We start from the raw sequence: 17,873 nt of genomic DNA, 5'->3' as shown, positions 1-17,873 counted from the left end.
TTCTAGTTCTACGTGGACCAGCCAAAGAGTAAAAATTTGCTAAATATAGTAAGGTAACAAATAAAATCATAAAAGAAGAGTGCAGACGGATGAAATAGAAAATAGTTAATATGGTAACTACCCAAAAAGCCTTTTAAATGTGTATATTACTAATGAAAATATTTTTTCTCACCATTTTAAATGGTAACACAAGGTGTACAGTGTTATGAAAAATTAATAAATATCTTATATTATAGGATCATTATATTAATACACAATTATAAAATGCAGACAATAGCAAAATACGAAAAATTGTATAAATGTGTAAGTATAAATTAAGTACAAAATACTGACTTTTATTGAAGATAGAGGCTTCACTACTACAAAAAACATTTTGCGCGACGAAAAATTTTTGTTGTCCAAAGTACAATTTCGTTGCGCAATCCATAGATAGAAAAATTACGGTTTCTAGAAGAAGTCTTGACAAACCCTAACGTCACGCAAATATTTGCGCGACGAAATATTCAAAAGGGTGTCCATCAAATAAGATTATTTAAGGGATCCCTCAATAGAAGATGATTGTATTATAATATTTAATATATATGAGTATGTTCTAATAATAATATGCATGTATATACGTGTATATATAAATACATATAATAAATACACACATATATATATATATATATATCCCTCAAATAATTATTTGAGGGACACCCCTTGTAGGCCTCACTTCGGATTGTATTTCACTAATCCAAACCGTCTATTTTATAGATACTCATTCAAAGATCATCTCTACAAAAAATCACTTGAATCCGATATCATTTGACCACTCAATTGTGTTATTGAAATTTGAGTACTTTCTTGATGCACCGTTGTTCGTTGATTTTGTAGGACACAATTGGATATCGAAACGGTTTCCGATTTGTCTAATTTTTTGTAAGGATGATCTATGAATGAAGATCTAAAAAATAAATGGTTTGGATCATTGATAAAAAAAATTGTAGGGTACCCTAAAAGGCGTCCCTCAAATAAAATTATTTAAGGAATCCCTCAATAGAAGGGGACTATATATATATATTTGTAGACCGTAAGTTTATTCTTCCTAGGTTCTGATTAATTTTCAAGCAAGGGTACTTGTGGGCTACTTTGAAAAGGGCCTTAAATTAGTGGGCTAGCAAGTAGTTAGGTTATTTTTATTTCTATTAGTGAACCCAAGTCCTAGAAACAACAAGCCCAATATTTTTATTTTTTTTATTTAAACTAGCCCCTTGACACACGCTCACGCGTGTGCCAATTGATTTTCTTTTTTTAGTTTTTAGAATTAAGAAAATAAAAAAATGGGTAGTTATTTGCCATAAAAGTAGGATCCAATATCTGATTTTAGTTTTAATTTTAATTTTTTTTAATTGTGAATTTACCATATTATCCTCATTTAATTAATAATTTTAATTCTTAATATTTGAATTAACCAATGACATTTTCTGGTATTTTGAATGTTTCACCATTCTCTGCCTTTTTCTTTATATATATATAGATAAAGTATTTAACTTTTGTCTAAGCTCTCTATCTTTAAAAACGTACCATTCTTACGGTCTCTCTCTGCAACTCTCATCTCTTCTTCAACACAATTACTTCATCATTTTTTTCAAACTATTCTCCTCGTAACTTCCAAAGAAAAAAAAAACTGAAGCTCAGTTTCTTTAATTGTTTGGATCATCATGTGAGGCTGGAAGTGACTTGTTTCAGTTGGTAGGATCTCCATCTTTGGAATTTTCTTCATCAAGCAACTGAAATCTCTTTCTAATGTTTATATATATATCCTCTGTAAACTATTTTTCCAGCCATGCATGTACAAATTTGTTGGTTCTAAACTGTCTTTCTTATCAAAACCGAACACCCTTTGGACAATGGTCTCCTTTTCCTTATTTTTGTCCTTTTGAGTTTTAAATTCTTGACTCTTTGTGTTTTTCTTCTATCTACAAGTAAAGATTTATTAAAGTTGTGTATTTGTATTTCTCTTAATTAGATTGGGAGACGTTTAATTTTCAATTTATGTTGGGAATCTTGGGAGAGGACTTGGGGCTTCACAGTGAATAACTTGGTACTCAAAGAGATGCCTAAGTGGTGTGAGGAAAAGCCCAAAGGAAGAAAAAGAAAATTTATGTTCAGAAAACTGTTTTGTGGCAGTATGTTTGATTTTGAGCTAGAGTTTGAACAATATCATTATTTTTGTATAGATAAGAAGAAGAAGATAGTAGCTATTGCAGAGCAAGTTGGTGAACAAATTTGGAAGTGAAGTACCACCTCATTGAGTTGAGGTAGGGGGTTTTTGAATAAGAAAATGTTTTAGTTGTTTTAATGATGCCTCTTACAATTGTGAATATGGTTTCTGTATTTTGTTTAATGGTACGGTCGTTTTCAAGCAACAAAAACACATGCTTTGAAACAATTTTTATACTATATGTTTCCTTTATAACTTTTACAAGGTTCTCGTTGATTTATTTCTTTTGAGTTAAACTCATGATGTTAACCTGAATTTGTTTTTTTTGTGAAAAATATGAGAATATATATATTGATTTATACTTGGAAGAGGATTGTGGGTAACTTGAATTACGTGAAAGCTTGGCTGTTATTTGGGCAACCTGTAAATTCTGAAATGGTATGGGCACAATGACCCAATTTTCACGGGGAAGGCTCTATGTGTGGACAGTAAAGTGTTGAGATATTGATATGTTACTGACTAGCCAAGCCAGGTGTGCTACCAAATCCCTTCCAGCATGTTTTGAGACAAAAACAGACTTTAAATCTTATGGTTTCAAATGTTTTCATAGCATAACTTATGCAGCAGAAATTTTCAAAATCCTGCAGTTTAGCTTATTTGCATTCAGCATTTTGAAATGTCATTTGTACTCAGAATTCTTTGAAATTTTGACACATTATAGTTTCACATGTCTTCTTCAATTCTGGAAATTTTCGTTCCTATTGGTGCAAAGCTCAATTTTTGGTGCATTTTATCTTACTGGACGTTGCTAGATTTTTCTTTGTGGCTAGTAAAATCAATGAGAAATTTTCTAACCATTTTAAGTTGTTTAATTTTGTTGATTTCTTCCATTAAACTTTCTATTCTATTATTTTTATTTGTCATTTAATCGTTTATGTATCCCTTTAATTCACACTTCAGTTTTGGGGTGTGACAATTGGTATCAGAGCCCAGGTTGTAGATTGTTAGGACTGAGTATAGAAGTAGGTAGACTAGGAACTGTTTTGAGTTTCAATAGTTTGAAGGCAAAAAGTCACTTTTAGTCCCTGTAGTTTGTCACTTTTACCACTTTGGTCCCTGTCGTTTCAATTTAGTCAATTTTGTCACTGTAGTTTCAATTTGAAGCAATTCAAGACAATTCTCAATTTCTGTCAAATTTTTTTAACTTCTATTACTTCTAAAGGGGCAATTCGGTCCATAAATATAAATTAAGAAAAATAATTTTAAAATAAAAATAAAACCTCTATTTTCCCTTATCCTCAACACCAACACCCACCAAAAGTCCCCAGCAACCACCTCTTGTAACCCAACCACCACCCAAGCCAACCAAGCCTGCCCCAACCTCAAACGAAATCGTGATATGTCCTCGGAAAATCATGATCGGTGGCAAGGGAAGATCGACTTTGTTTTCGGGGAGCTTCTCTTCCAACCAGACGACGTTGCTATTGTTGTTAAGAGAGTGAGAGGCTGCGATTGCGGGATTGAGTGAGGGTTTGAGGGGCAGGGAAGGGCTAAGGGGCACCGGAGAAAACGAGAGAGAGCCAAGTCGCAGTGGAGATCAACAACGCGACGACGAAGATGATGGCGGTGGCCACATGGCTTTGATGGTGACGACGGTTTTTGGGTGATCGGGTGGCGTTGATGTCGTGGTCTTTGGGGTTTGTTGACGGCGTCGTCATCGTCCCCAACGTTCATGTTTGTACACCGATCGCCACATCAAAACCTCATCTCTGTGAATTTGATTAATTAGGGGTTTGGGTTTGGGACATTTGTTCTTTGTGATTTTTTTATTTTTTTTTATTTGAAAATTTGAAGCTTTTTTGAATTTTGAAACAGCAAATGTTAACAGAGGCTTAGAGTTTTGGTAAATAGAGAGGTTGCTGTGGTGGTGGTTCTTGTGAAAAGGCGCAAAATCGTGGTTGTACAATTTTGCTATATCGAGGCCTGTTTATGTATCGTTAAGGGTTGGGGCAGGCTTGGGTGGCTAGGTTGGTGGTTGGTTACAGGGAGGTGGTGGTTGGCTGGGGTTGGCTGGGGTGGGGACTGTTGGTGGGCGTCGGGGTTGGGAGGAGGAATGGAGAAAGATGTTTTATTTTTATTTTAAAATTATTTTTCTTATTTTAATAATTTGTGGACTGAATTACCCCTCTACAACTAACGGAAGTTAAAAAAAATTGACAGAAATTGAGAATTGTCCTTAAATTGCTTCAAATTGAAACTACAGGGACAAAATTGACCAAATTGAAACGACAGGGACCAAAGTGGTAAAAGTGATAAACTATAGGGACCAAAAGTGACCTTTTGCCTAGTTTGAATGTTGTTGTGGAATAAACGTTTGCTATGGAATAGTTTGAAAAAGTTATATATGTGCATTATTTATTATAATATATATTATATTACATATATTACATATATAGACGTATATGTATATTATCTATATATATAAAGCAAAAGGCAGAGAATGGTGAAACATTCAAAATACCAGAAAATGCCCTTGGTTAATTCAAACATTAATAATTGAAATTATTAATTAAATGAGGATAATATAGTAAATTCACATTTTTTTTTCATATTTAAAAAAATAAAAATAAAAATAAAATCAGATAATAGGTCCTACTTTTATGGAACATAACTACCCATATTATCTTTTCTTAATTCTAAAAATAAAATAAAAAATAAAAAAGAAAACCAAGTAATAATAATAATAATAATATACGTGTATACATTTATATATATATATATCATTCCCGTTCTCTTGGACCTTTGTGGTCTAAGGATTTTGTGATCACTCATCCTTTGATCTAATCTAAGGGTATAGAAAAACTGAGTTAAAAATTCATATAAATATTTATATAATTTTAACTTACCCAAAATATTCTTTTGGAAGATAAAAAATTAAAAAAAGAGAAAAACAAAAGAAGAAAAGCTCAAAACACGTTCTTTCTTATTTGTTCCGTCGCTCAAGAAGCTTGTAGCTACCATTGCAGTGGAGGGAGGTGCGGCTTCAATTACACAACCTATGGTCGCCGATTCCGAAAAGTGTGACCAACCCATTATTGAACATCAAAATAATAGGTATATTAGAAAATTAATAGGTATATTATTATCCATAAAAATAATAGGTAAATTAGAAAATTAATAGGTATATTATCATTCATAAAAAAGAAAAAAATTGATATGCTGTTTTTAATAAATCACGAAATCTATATATATAAAGCAAAAGGCAGAGAATGGTGAAACATTCAAAATACCAAAAAATGTCCTTGGTTAATTCAAACATTAAGAATTGAAATTATTAATTAAATGAGGATAATATGGTAAATTCACATTTTTTCATATTTAAAAAAATAAAAATAAAAACAAAATCAGATAATAGGTCCTACTTTTATGGAACATAACTACTCATGTTATCTTTTCTTAATTAAAATAAAAGAAAAAAGAAAAAAGAAAACCAATTGGCGGGGCTAGTAATAATAATAATAATAATAATATACGTGTATACATAAAAAGAATAGGATATGATTTTATAGAGGGTTACTGGAACGAAGCCAATTAACATTAAAGATAATATTAAAAAAGCCTTACCAAAGATACGTGTACCCATCTTAAAAATTAATAATCATTTTTCGTGAATATATCATTTGGATATGATATTATACTTAAATGATATATGTGAACTGCTATAGTGAGTATATAGTACTTACCAATATATCATTTATATATTTGTAATTGTAACTGATATACGTGAATATATCACGAAAAAAGTAAGCAATATATAATACATTGCTAAGCCTATATATACATTACCAATATCACGTAATGTAAGAAGTTTATATTGAATCATGTTAAGCCTATATCACGTAATGATATTCACGTTGGATTTATAAATACTACTGCTAAGCCTATATATCACAGTCTCTGATTTGGACAGAGACTTAGCAATATATTTTATATATAGTGTATATTGTGCAATATAATTTAAGGAGAGACTGTGCAATATAGGCTTAATCCTATATTATGCCCTCCAACTGCACAATATGTACAGTATAATCTGCTATATAATCTGCTAAGCCTATATTGTACAGTTTCTTAACATGTCTCTGCTAGGGGGATTCTGAATGTACTCATGGGTGTACTTACCACTAAAATGGTAAATTATGTCCAAATGATAATGTATATAACTTCTTACTTTTGTGAACTGCTAAGCCTATCATTTGGTAACAAAATATTGGTACACATTATCTTTTTAGAAACTTCTTTTTTAAAAAGCCTCTCCTTTCTTATTTGGTAAGCCTCTGTCCAAATAACATGGATGGGTACCAAATCATATGCCCTTGGTTGGTACTCGCGTGAATATATTCAGTCTCTCCTTTCCTATAATTAAGCCTAGACATGGATTGTTCAAACAACTTGTGGGTGACCTCTCTTTCCTCGACTCTACACCCTTGTTGACTTAATTTGTATTGTGAATTTACCATATTATCTTTTTTTAATATATATATATGCCCTTGGTTCATAGATGGGTACTATATAATCTGCTAAGCCTATATATAGTCTCTCCTATATATTCACGCGCGCTACTGCTAAGCAGAGACTGTGATATATATTCTTATTATCTTTTTCGTTGGATGTATACGTACTTCATGGATGTCTATAATATTAAAAAAGAAAAAAAATTGATATGCTGTTTTTAATAAATCACGAAATAGGTACATTATTATTCAAAAAAATTTAAAATCAAGTAACCAATAAATCAAATGTTAAAATATTAGGAGATAAACACATAAGAAGCATTTTGATCGAAAACACATAAGAAGCATAGGTGAGTGTAAAAAGTTACAAACATGACTTTTTTCTATTTTAATGCACACAAAAAAACTAACTAACAAATCCCTAAATTTATATCAATTATTTGAATGACTAATTTTTTTTTTCAAGGGGAAAATATTGATTTTACATTAGACTCATAAATCCAAATTCCTACGAAAAACGCTATATATTACCAATAAAAGAGCCAGCTTCAGCACTAGCCTACACTACTAGAAAATCAGCTACTAGCCACTGATATAGAGAGAAATTCAAATAAGTGCCTTTAAATTTTTTTGCGGATACTAATAATATCACCATGCCTATTAAAGTAATTAGCATAGACATGAGTGTCTAATACAATTAAAGTGAATTTCAGACTTTTACTTAATTCTTTATCAGTCCCAAATGATGTTGAAAGAAGCTGTCAACCCACTCCCAATCGGTTTCACTTACAAATAACCCAATTCAGCTTGGCTTCCCTTGACTCGGAGCTTCTTCTGGCTTAAATTAGTTGCTGACTTTTAGGGTAGTCCCAAAGGGCTTTGATGACAGAAGTACTTGGCAACATAGGTCCAAAAATAAGGGCCATATTTTCCTGCTGGTTCCTATTACCTTGACTATGAAATTTGAAAGCAGGCAGGAGAATATAAACACATACATATTTGAAAAGCAGAGCAGCCTATAAAGTGGAATTATTCAACCATACATGCATTGTATTCCAAATGAGGATCATGCTTCTGCTTTCAAGAGATGCAATGGGCTTCCCAGCTTCCTCCCTCTATGGTGCTTCTACTTTCAAGAGATGGTCTTCTAGGCCCCCTTGGTGATCCTTTTTTTTATGTTAATATCTTTTGTATATTTCTGTAAGCTTTTTGTTGGCCTCATGGATTTGTTTCTACTATGTCTTTGCTTGCCTGGGTTCTTTGGGTTTCCTTATTAGAGTTCTAGCTAGGGCCGTTTACCTGAGTGTATTTATCCACGTTGTACTCTTGTGCATCCATCTCCTATTGCTGGAGGACTCATGTAAAGTAATGAGCATTATGTATATGAGGTATACCAAATTTCTATCTCTATGCATTTTGCCTTTTATGGAATTAATTTTGGAAACAAGATAATTAAGGGGAAGAAACAAGAACAATTGGGATGTAGTAACCTTGAGAAGGTACAATTTAACTAACAACGACAAGCTGATGCACCAACAAGACTAGTAAATTAAATATAGTCAATAGAATAATATGAAAATCAGCCCCCAAATCGTATTTGAAAAGTGCATATTATTAAATTAAAATACACATTCTTGTGAATATTAAAAGTAATATATGAATGGGAACTAATGGCTTTAAGTGTATTAAATAAATGATAAATGATATAGGGTGTTATTAAATGGTTACTCATACAATGGAGAAGATACTAAAACTCAAATATGTCTTGTTTGAAGAGTACACAAACTGATATGTCATGATTAGTGCCTAATATAATAGACACCATTCCAAATATCAGATCCCAAGCTTGAAGCCATTGAACATGGCTTTGACTTAACTCAAATGGCTTGTATCTTAAAAGATATTTCTTTAATGGAAAATAGGGAATGACTGACTCATTAAATGGTACCCAAAAAACAATAGCAACCCCAAACTAGGATACTTATTTAAAAATAGTGGCTGCATAGTCTCTATTGGTTAATGGAGACAATTTATTGTCTCAAAATTTAACTTAGGGAACAAATCTGGATCAGTACATAATGTGTGTTTTTTTAGTAGTGCTATTATATATCCCAAAGAAAACCTCCCTGCTAACTGCAAATATTTCAACTGACATGTAGAAAGACAAGAGAGGTCGGTCGAATGACCATTTATCGGATGGTAAGAGAACACATATGTGCATATAAAATCATAACTCATCCACTTAACTAAAACTTTCCATCAGGATTTCTTGTTTGACATGTATATCAAAATGAGGAACCGCATCAAAAGATTCGACAGCTGCCTAACAAGCTCAATTTTCTTTCTTCTTTGAAATACTGTTATACTGAACAAGCCGTCATTATATCTATGATGGGTTGCACTTGCACGTAAGGAAAACTAAATTTGAGGGGAGAAACCCAAATTTTCTATGATATTGTAATAAGAAGATGGAAAATTAGTTACCCAAATAGCCCGCAGAAAAAGCCTTTCAAGAGTACCATCCATGTTAGTTTTGTTGTACAGTGCCGCACCAAAACACATGCGGTAAGCGACCAGAACTGTGAGGTTTAACCATCTTCAGCAGCCAATTTGTACAGAAGGTTATTCACAATACAAATTGGCTGCTGAAGACGGTATAGATCTCACAGTTCTGGTCGCTTACCGGATGTGTTTTGGTGCAGCCGTAATGTTTGTCCTATCCATAATATTTGAAAGGTCCTGCCACTTTTGTACAAAGAAGAATGAATGGTAACGTTTAGAAAAGAGAGATACAGGGAGAAGACAGAGGGTGGAGGGTGGAGGGTGGAGGGTGGAGGGTGGATTAATAGGAATAAGCAACAGCGAAGTACAAGACAAGTAAAGTGTTCAAATTACTAAGTATGGGGTTCATGGGTTTCCAACAGAGAGAAGGGGGAAGATTCATAAAGACGCACTACTCAGTTTTAGAAAAGGGGGTTTTATAAATATATATATATACTCAGTTACAATGGCAACTGATAAAATTCGCATAAAAAAAGAAACTGAATTGCATAAAATATGAACATACCAAATCAATGACAAGCAAAGAGGAGCAGATAAGCCATGATAAAGTCATTGATTATACCATGCAAGAAACGCTACTAACAAACCCATATACAACAATTGCCACAAATTTTTTTGAAAAGAAAGAGACACACATAATTGTGTGCTTCAGCTCGGCTGTGCTTTTAATATAATTCAAAATATAAAACCAACTTTCCAATTAAGAAAATTAAAGAAAATAAACTTGAGAAATAAGTAATCCCTTTGAGACTATGATCATTTGGTAATATACAAGGGAAGGACAGTGCTGAAATAGGCCAAACTCTTACATGAGATGAAATTTGAATTCAAAAGACTTTCTTTTGTAGTTTAAGGTGGAATTTCCTCTTTTATTCATGTGGTGGGTAGTTTTATTGGGAATGAATGTGATTAACATGTGATTAAATTAAACTATTATCAAATTACTAAATGTCCGTTTGGCATTGCGTTTTGAGGAAGCAGCTCTAGTGGCCCTGTGTGGTTCCTTCTCTTTTGGGTGTGCTGTATGTGACCAAATTCACATAACACCACTTGCATACAGTATTAATATTTTTATGCATTTTTTTGTGTTCTGATTTTCGTGTGTTTGTTTTGAATAATACTGTGGTACGCCTTCGAGTTCATTGTGGTTTGCATTGGGAAGTATGGTGATATACCCAAAATTCCAGAGTTTCCACACAACAAAGGCCCTGAAGTATTTCAAGGCCGGGCTGCATGCTCATGATTACTGCAAATTGGACGAGGACGCTGCTTCTGATTTGCTAAAGGATAAGAAGGTCGTTGTAGTTGGCTACAAAAAATAAGCTATTGATTTAGCTCTAGAGGCAGCGGAGGCAAACCAAGGTAAATATATAGGTTTATAATTTCCATCCCCTTTCATGTAGTTGTTTGATTTTCAGGTTAATTTTTAAATATGTTTCCCTGTTCTGGATTGTTAGCTTTCTTCTGTATGTTTTTTTTTTTGGCATGCAAACCAATTAATCTTCAGTGATGATGAGCACTGGAAAATTTTGGTAAAAAAGAATCCTAATGAAACTAAGACAAAATAAAACAAAGAGCTGTGGAATTTTACTGATTTTCAGACTACACGAACTTTTTTCGTTCTCACTTTTGTACCCAAACTTTCATTTCACTACAGTTTCATACCTACCGTCAGTCTTTCCGTTAACAAATCTGTTAACTGCTGATGTGGCAGTAAATGGGCCGCATGGACCACTTAAATTATGTCAAAGGGAACTCAATTAAGATGGTTTTGACTACACTTTGACTGGAAACGTTTTCAACGATTCTGAAACTGAATCACATGAATAGAATACAATTCCACAACATCAGATTTGACTTAAAACAAATATGTTGTTCAATTGCTAACATAATAAAATTCATAAATATATGATACAACTTTCAATTTTTTTCTTTAAGCGTTTACTCTACCATTTCCTTGACCCATCTGCATAATGCAAACACTCATGTAGCATGCAACCTTCTTGTCTTCTTTTGTTGCTGAAAGTCTGTTCCATGAAAATTGTGTTAATCTAAGTCTAAAAGTTATATACGAGGGCCTTATACTTTAAGTGGTTAAGAGTACTTATCCATGCATTCTAGGTTCTAAGTTCGATTCTCCCTCTCCCAGTGTTACTTTAATTGTATCCCAAAAAAAACATTTAAAGTTGTATGTCATAATTTGTTTGAAAACCAAAAAGGAAAAAAAAAAGAGGCTGATGTATTGCATATATTGCATATAGATTTTGGTCTTTATGATTTTAACCTGAGTTATTTTGGTGGTTTGGTTTTTCATGGATTTTTTTTTTTTTCAGGACCAGAAGGGAAACCATGCACCATGGTTGTAAGGACTTTACATTGGACTATTCCACACTACTGGGTTTGGGGTTTGCCCTTTTTCTTGTTCTATTCAACATGATCTTCACAGTTTCTCCACCAAAGACCTAACCAAAGCTTCCTCAGGGCCCTCCTTCCCTAGTTATGCCTCCAATGGTAAATCAACAACATTAATTAATTGATATAAGAAAAGAAAATGTTTTTGTACTGCCTTGCTCTGCAGCTAATAACAGAGTCAAAGCTTATTGAACCATACAAACTGTGGAAGCTGCCTTTGGAGAAGTATGGACTAAAACCAGATTATCCATTTCAGGAAGACTATGCATCCTACCAGACCAGCCATCATGTTTACGTTCGAAATTCTCACAAAAGTAGGATGTGATAATACTGCAGAAGGGCAACAAGGCAGGGGATAAGAAACATAAACATGAGCTGATTTCAGGCTTCCCCTCGCACTAAACTAATGGGAGAATTAGAACATGCAACAATGTCATTATTTTTAAACCTGTTTGGTGAACCCTGGGGTCTCATCAGCAGAGCAGAAATAGAGAACCACAGACTTTCCTTTGAATTTGGAGAGGCTCACAGTTTTTACATCCTGATCTTTCAATGTGAAGGATGGTGGAACCTTACCCTTGTCCGCCTGTAAAGAAGCACACAATCATAAGTTCCATAATCAATCAACAAAGAAGTAGCCATATCCCACAAGACGCTCAACATATCAGAAAATCTGAATTAAGCAATGTACCTTAGCTTAACATCTTCCCGGAAGAAGAAGAAGAAGATGTTTATTTAATATTTCTTCAATATTTTTAATATTAGAGTATAATTAATTTATATTTTATATTTCAAGTTTGGTCAACGAGAAATTTTAGATTTCATTAGTTTCGGGTAACAAGTTAATAACTTGTTGAATTTTTTAAAAGGCGAAATCTCCATTTCTCCCTTAGATTATAGAAATCATGCTGATACCATCCTCCACGTCCCACATGCTACCATGGGACAACATAGAACAAATCTTATGTGTCACCGGAGTTGGTCGACAACATTCACTACCACCCGCCACTGTGTTGGCCGCCATCAGCCACTATTATTAATTTTGATATCCTATTTTTATGTATAGTATTGCTTTCAAATAGATATTAAGGGACATAGCATGTAGTTGCTCGCTGGATGAAGCTGCTCGCTAGCTCCAAACTTTGTGAAGCATGGCATGTTCTTCCAAAACTCATTCTTTAACACTACTCATGTTTTCTAAATTTGGGTCTACATCGTCTTCTACGGATGTTGCTGCAAATCATTTTTGAAATCTGCTTCTATATTTGAAAATCACTTCACCCATTGAGATTTTTTGAGAGTAAAACTTCTACTTTGCATTCTCTACTTGGTGACGTCTTAGTTTTCATTATTAGATTTTGAAGATTATTCTTTGAAATATGTTGTGTTTTTTAAAATCTACATATAGGTTCAGTTATGACTAGTTATTTTCTTCAGTCTATATCAGATTCTTGGTTGATTTCTTCAAGAGAATGGTTTCTTGAAGAAATTGGCCCTTTCATTTAAGAATCTATATTTCATTATGTTTGTTCAATCTGGAGTTGAGTCGTCGGTGCCATGGAGTGAAGGAGCTGATGGACTGGCTGCCACTCACATGAAGGACTAGCTACTAGCTCAACTAAGTTGGAGAATAAGGTTGCACAAGGAGGTAATAGACCAAGGACTGCTTGAGCTTGAGATTACTTTTTCTATAAGAACCTTCTTGACGTAATGGATTGTTTGGTCAATTTGATGACCCCCAGTTTTTCCCAGTGGTGGGTTTCTAGGTCACCATGTTTTCTGTGTTGATGCTTGATGAATACTAGGCTTTTGAGTGAACAATTTCTGGTGTGTGTTCTTATTTGTTTGACTAGTCATACTCTATCTAATGCTTTTGATTTATGAATGACTATTCACACACTGTGCACCTTAGTTGTTGCTTGCACAAGGGATGCCTGGATTGATGGGTCCTACTAAGTGCTTAGGTTGTCACTTAGTCATTTTCTAGGTTTGTAGGGGCAATTCAGAATTGATTGATGAATGGATGTGTATTCTGCTGTGTGTTCTTAGGTTTAAGCCTAGTTATAGACTAGTCATATTTCTGCTAGGTACATATGATCATTGTCATTGTCATATCAGTTTGATTAGGGGATTTGGATTTGTGTATCCGGTGTCTGTTCATAAGTCTAAGACTAGTAGTTGACTAGTCATATTGTTATTAGAAACAGTTAATCATTGTTGTCTTACATTTGTCCATTAGAGGAGGAGCTGAAGAATACAAGGAATTGTAGGTCCTAGTACTCCTCCTTGTGTGGCCTGCCATGGTGGAGGGGAGGGAGGAGTATGGTGTTGCCTCCTTATCCTCCCATCATCCAAAACCCTAAAAAAAGATGACGTTCATCTATATCTCTATATAGGCTAGGCATTTCAAGTTGGGTACCCATGACCCATATCACTTTAAATGACTCATGCGAGTCATCAAGTGGATCAAAATCAACCAAAACTCCCTATTCCATATTTCACCGTTATGGGTGTGCGATCTATTAGGTTTTAATCGGTAAGATAGTGGGCAATTCAGACTCTTCCTTAATCGATTGTGAATTAAAACCCCTTTTTAATTCTCCCTTTCATGAGAACATAGTTATGGCATATCCTCAAGGCTTTCACAAACCATAAGTGACGTCTAGCAACATGTTCTGATTACCCAAGCCAATGTCGAATAAGGTGGAGAACCTATTCAATTGAAATTACAATGTAATATTTTCCTTCTCTAACTCAATGTTTACTCTCACATCATTAGGGCATGGAAAACATGTCAAGCCCCTAATGTGAACTTCAAGCTTATATGACTCATACAAGTGTGATTGGAATCACCATTCTCAATCATACTTAATGCTTCAGCTGAAGACTCTTAAATCCTATCGTCAGAGCATTCTCCTTCTTTACTGAAGGTAGAGATCCCTTGTTGTACACTCACCTGCTTCCACGGATTGATCATGAACCCTAATTATACAATATGGTCATGCCCCCGAGGAGAACAATGTTTTGGTATATCAAAGGTCCACGACGCTGCCACAAAACCACTGTGGTGACTCGGATCGAGGATTAATTTACAGTATTGCAACTATGGAGATTTTGTTTGACGTGCAGGTAAAATTTCCATACAAGATCCCTGGTTGATCACGCTCAGTGAATTCACTCCCTAGTGAACACCTATACAAATAACTTGAGACTAGTAATCCTCTAAATTGAGCAGATATAGTGTATACCGGTCTTTGGGGATTGTCAATGCCCAGTTAACAGTCCTATGACCAAGAACTCTTCAGGGTATGAGTTTATAGGGAAAGATCTCCTAGACCTAACTTCTTTAGATCGCTTTCCCCATCTCATTGCCCATGGACTTGTCTTTTAGATGAATAACCTAAATCGACTAATTGCCCTTGTTATTTACCAAAAACGGTAATGAAATATCCTTAAAGTAACGTCATATGTTTGGCTTTAGGGCATTTTTCCAACAAACACAAGTTAAATGAGCCCAAATGGACCCATGGCTGAAATTCCCGTACTTAGGCTATTCTCAAGTTAGGGTTTGAGCCTCCTAGGAAATTGGTTGTGGTGTTCAGACGAATGAGAAATCCTCTCGTCCACCTTAGCTAAAATCGGTCCACCAAGAGGTTTGTAGCATATCTATCCTCTTGGTTGATACCTTCTTCACCTCATTTGCATTTGGTGTGGTGAAATACAAGGCATCACCTTTGAAGCATTTGTTGAAGAATCTCAACAAGTTCAAGGAAGTGGCCTTGCACAAGTTGTTAAAACTTGGTTTAACCAAGATGAGCTTTAAGGGTATTTTCTCATCCTTATTCCCCTTTAGTTTTGTGTATAAAGAGATTAGTCCTTAAAGATACATTGGTAAAAATAAAAAAAATTATTCGATCGATAGTCTATTATAAGGAGAGGGGGAATTCTATTTTAAGGGGAGGCGGCACCCACAAGGGATTCGAACTGATGCCATGGGGTTTGCAAACAAAGACCTCAACCACTGAGGTAAACACCTACTGGCAATACATGGGTAAAATTTGAGTAGGCTTATCCCAACATGATTTAAGTAAATAGCTTCAGCATTTGAATAGTTGATTCACATGTTCTGTGGCTAAAATACAATTGAAAGTTGTTAGATACACGTTTCCTTCACATTTGTGGTCGTCATAACAAGGCCTTGGATTGCTTCAACCTTGAAGCTATTTAGAGCATCTCCAATAGCCTCTTCAATCACTTCGAGATACTCAAATAGGTGAGCCACATCATAAAAAATCTCTCCCACCAACCTTGTTTAACTCAATCATCAATACTGCAATCTACACTCATAGATCATCCTTACAAAAAATTAGACAAATCGAAAACCGTTTCGACATCCAATTGTGTTCTACAAAATCAATGAACACGGTGTTTCAAGAAAGTACTAAAATTTCAATAACTCAATTGAGAGGTCATATCGAATTTAAATGATTTTTTTGTAGAGATGATTTTTGACTGATTATCTGAAAAATAGACGGGTTGGATTAGTGAAATACAATGCAGAGTGGGCCCTACAAGGGTATCTCTCAAATAAGCTTATTTGACGGGGAAGCTCTTTGTGTGTATATATATATATATATATACAATTATTCTCTTATACTAAAATTTCAATAATTAAATTGAGTGGTTAAATGATATCGAATTCGAGTGATTTTTTTTTTCCAGAGATGATATTTGAATGAATATCTACAAAATAGACGACTTGAATTAGTGAAATACAATACGGAGTGGGCCCTACAAGGGTGTCCCTCAATAAACTTATTTGAGGGATCCCTTAACTGAAACTCATTATATATATTGAAATGCCCCCTATAACTCAATTTCAATCTCAGTTTCCCCCCTGAAACTCCAAGTGTCTCACTTTCCCCTATGAAACTCCATATAGTGTCTCTCACTTTGCCTAGATTCCATCTAACCGTAACAGAAGTCATCAAACTTGCACAAGTGGCTCCCATGTGCCATTTTTCTTGGTTCATGTCCATATAAGAATTTATGGGTATATTAACTATGCACAAATTAGTCCCAAATGACAAACAATTGTGGACCCTAAAAACCTCCTTCAACAATTGAATTGAAGCTGCGATGGAGGGTCGACAACGAAAGCATTGCCATTGTGGGAAGCTCTGCCGAGTTCAGACCTCGTGGACAAATTCCAACCCAGAGGTTTCTAGTCTGCCCACTGGTAACAACCACTTTAATATTTGTAGATTTTTGCTTGTTTATGGTAGTTTTTGATGATATTATGGTGTTACAGGGAAGGAACAGAGGTTGTTGCTTCTTTGAGTGGTTTGATCCAGAGATGTGTTCTCGTTCAAAGGATATAATACCTGGGTTGCTGAAGAATAGGGGAAGACTAGAACAAGATCTAGCCAAGCTTCGAGGTAGAGAGAAATTGTTGTGGGGATTTCTGTTTCTTTCTTGGATAATGTTGATTTCCATGATGGTTGGTGGTTTAAGGGATAATCATCATTAGGTTTAGAGTTGACTATGTAATGTAGGTTTAGTAATCTTAACTGTAACAAAGGGGAGAAGGAAGGTTTGTAATCTGCAAGTGTTTTGGGAATGGTTGAGCACAATGGCATTTGTGTGTTATGTAATCTGGTGTTTTTTTAGAATGGCTAATCCAATGGTATTTGAATATTGTCATACTTTTTGTTGTTGTTTAATGTTTCTCTGTAAAGTGGTCTTACTTTCTTTTCTTTTTTTTTTGGTATCAACTGACCATACTTTGAGATAGTGAGCAAACTAAACAAATAGGTAAAGGAGTTCTGAAACTAAAAAATCACCACTAGCTCAATTTACTTGACAAATAAACTTGATGCCAACATAGGCTTAATTCATTAAGTACATTTCTACTGTGAACATCAGTTTACACATTCTAATTCGACAAGAAAAGACCATGTCCACATCAAAAACCCAAAAAGACATATAAAAAACTTATATCCACATCAACTGCAGCCAATTATACATCAAATCTATTTCAAAAGGCTTACAATTCCATATCAAGAACACAAAATGCCAAAATTAGTTCTTTCACTTAAACAACAATGATTGTTTTCTCCCTTTCCTTATCAAAACATAATTCCACATCAACTGCAGTCAACACAATTGCAATCTTCTTCATGGAC

The 17,873-nt window shown here is 34.4% G+C and overlaps 1 long non-coding RNA gene across 1 annotated transcript; it reads left to right on the top strand.

Annotated features, from left to right (window-relative positions):
• Positions 1–9,945: 9,945 nt before the first annotated feature.
• Positions 9,946–12,393, top strand: LOC110772005 (uncharacterized). Its single transcript, XR_015837031.1, has 3 exons — positions 9,946–10,638; positions 11,610–11,787; positions 11,945–12,393. It is a non-coding gene; the product is annotated as an uncharacterized LOC110772005 (long non-coding RNA).
• The last annotated feature ends 5,480 nt before the right edge of the window (positions 12,394–17,873 follow it).

Source organism: Prunus avium, chromosome 7 (assembly GCF_965620075.1).
Source record: "Prunus avium chromosome 7, drPruAviu1.hap1.1, whole genome shotgun sequence".
Taxonomy (NCBI): domain Eukaryota; kingdom Viridiplantae; phylum Streptophyta; class Magnoliopsida; order Rosales; family Rosaceae; genus Prunus; species Prunus avium.
Note: the sequence above shows the minus strand (reverse complement) of the source record. Positions and strands in the feature narration are given on the sequence as shown.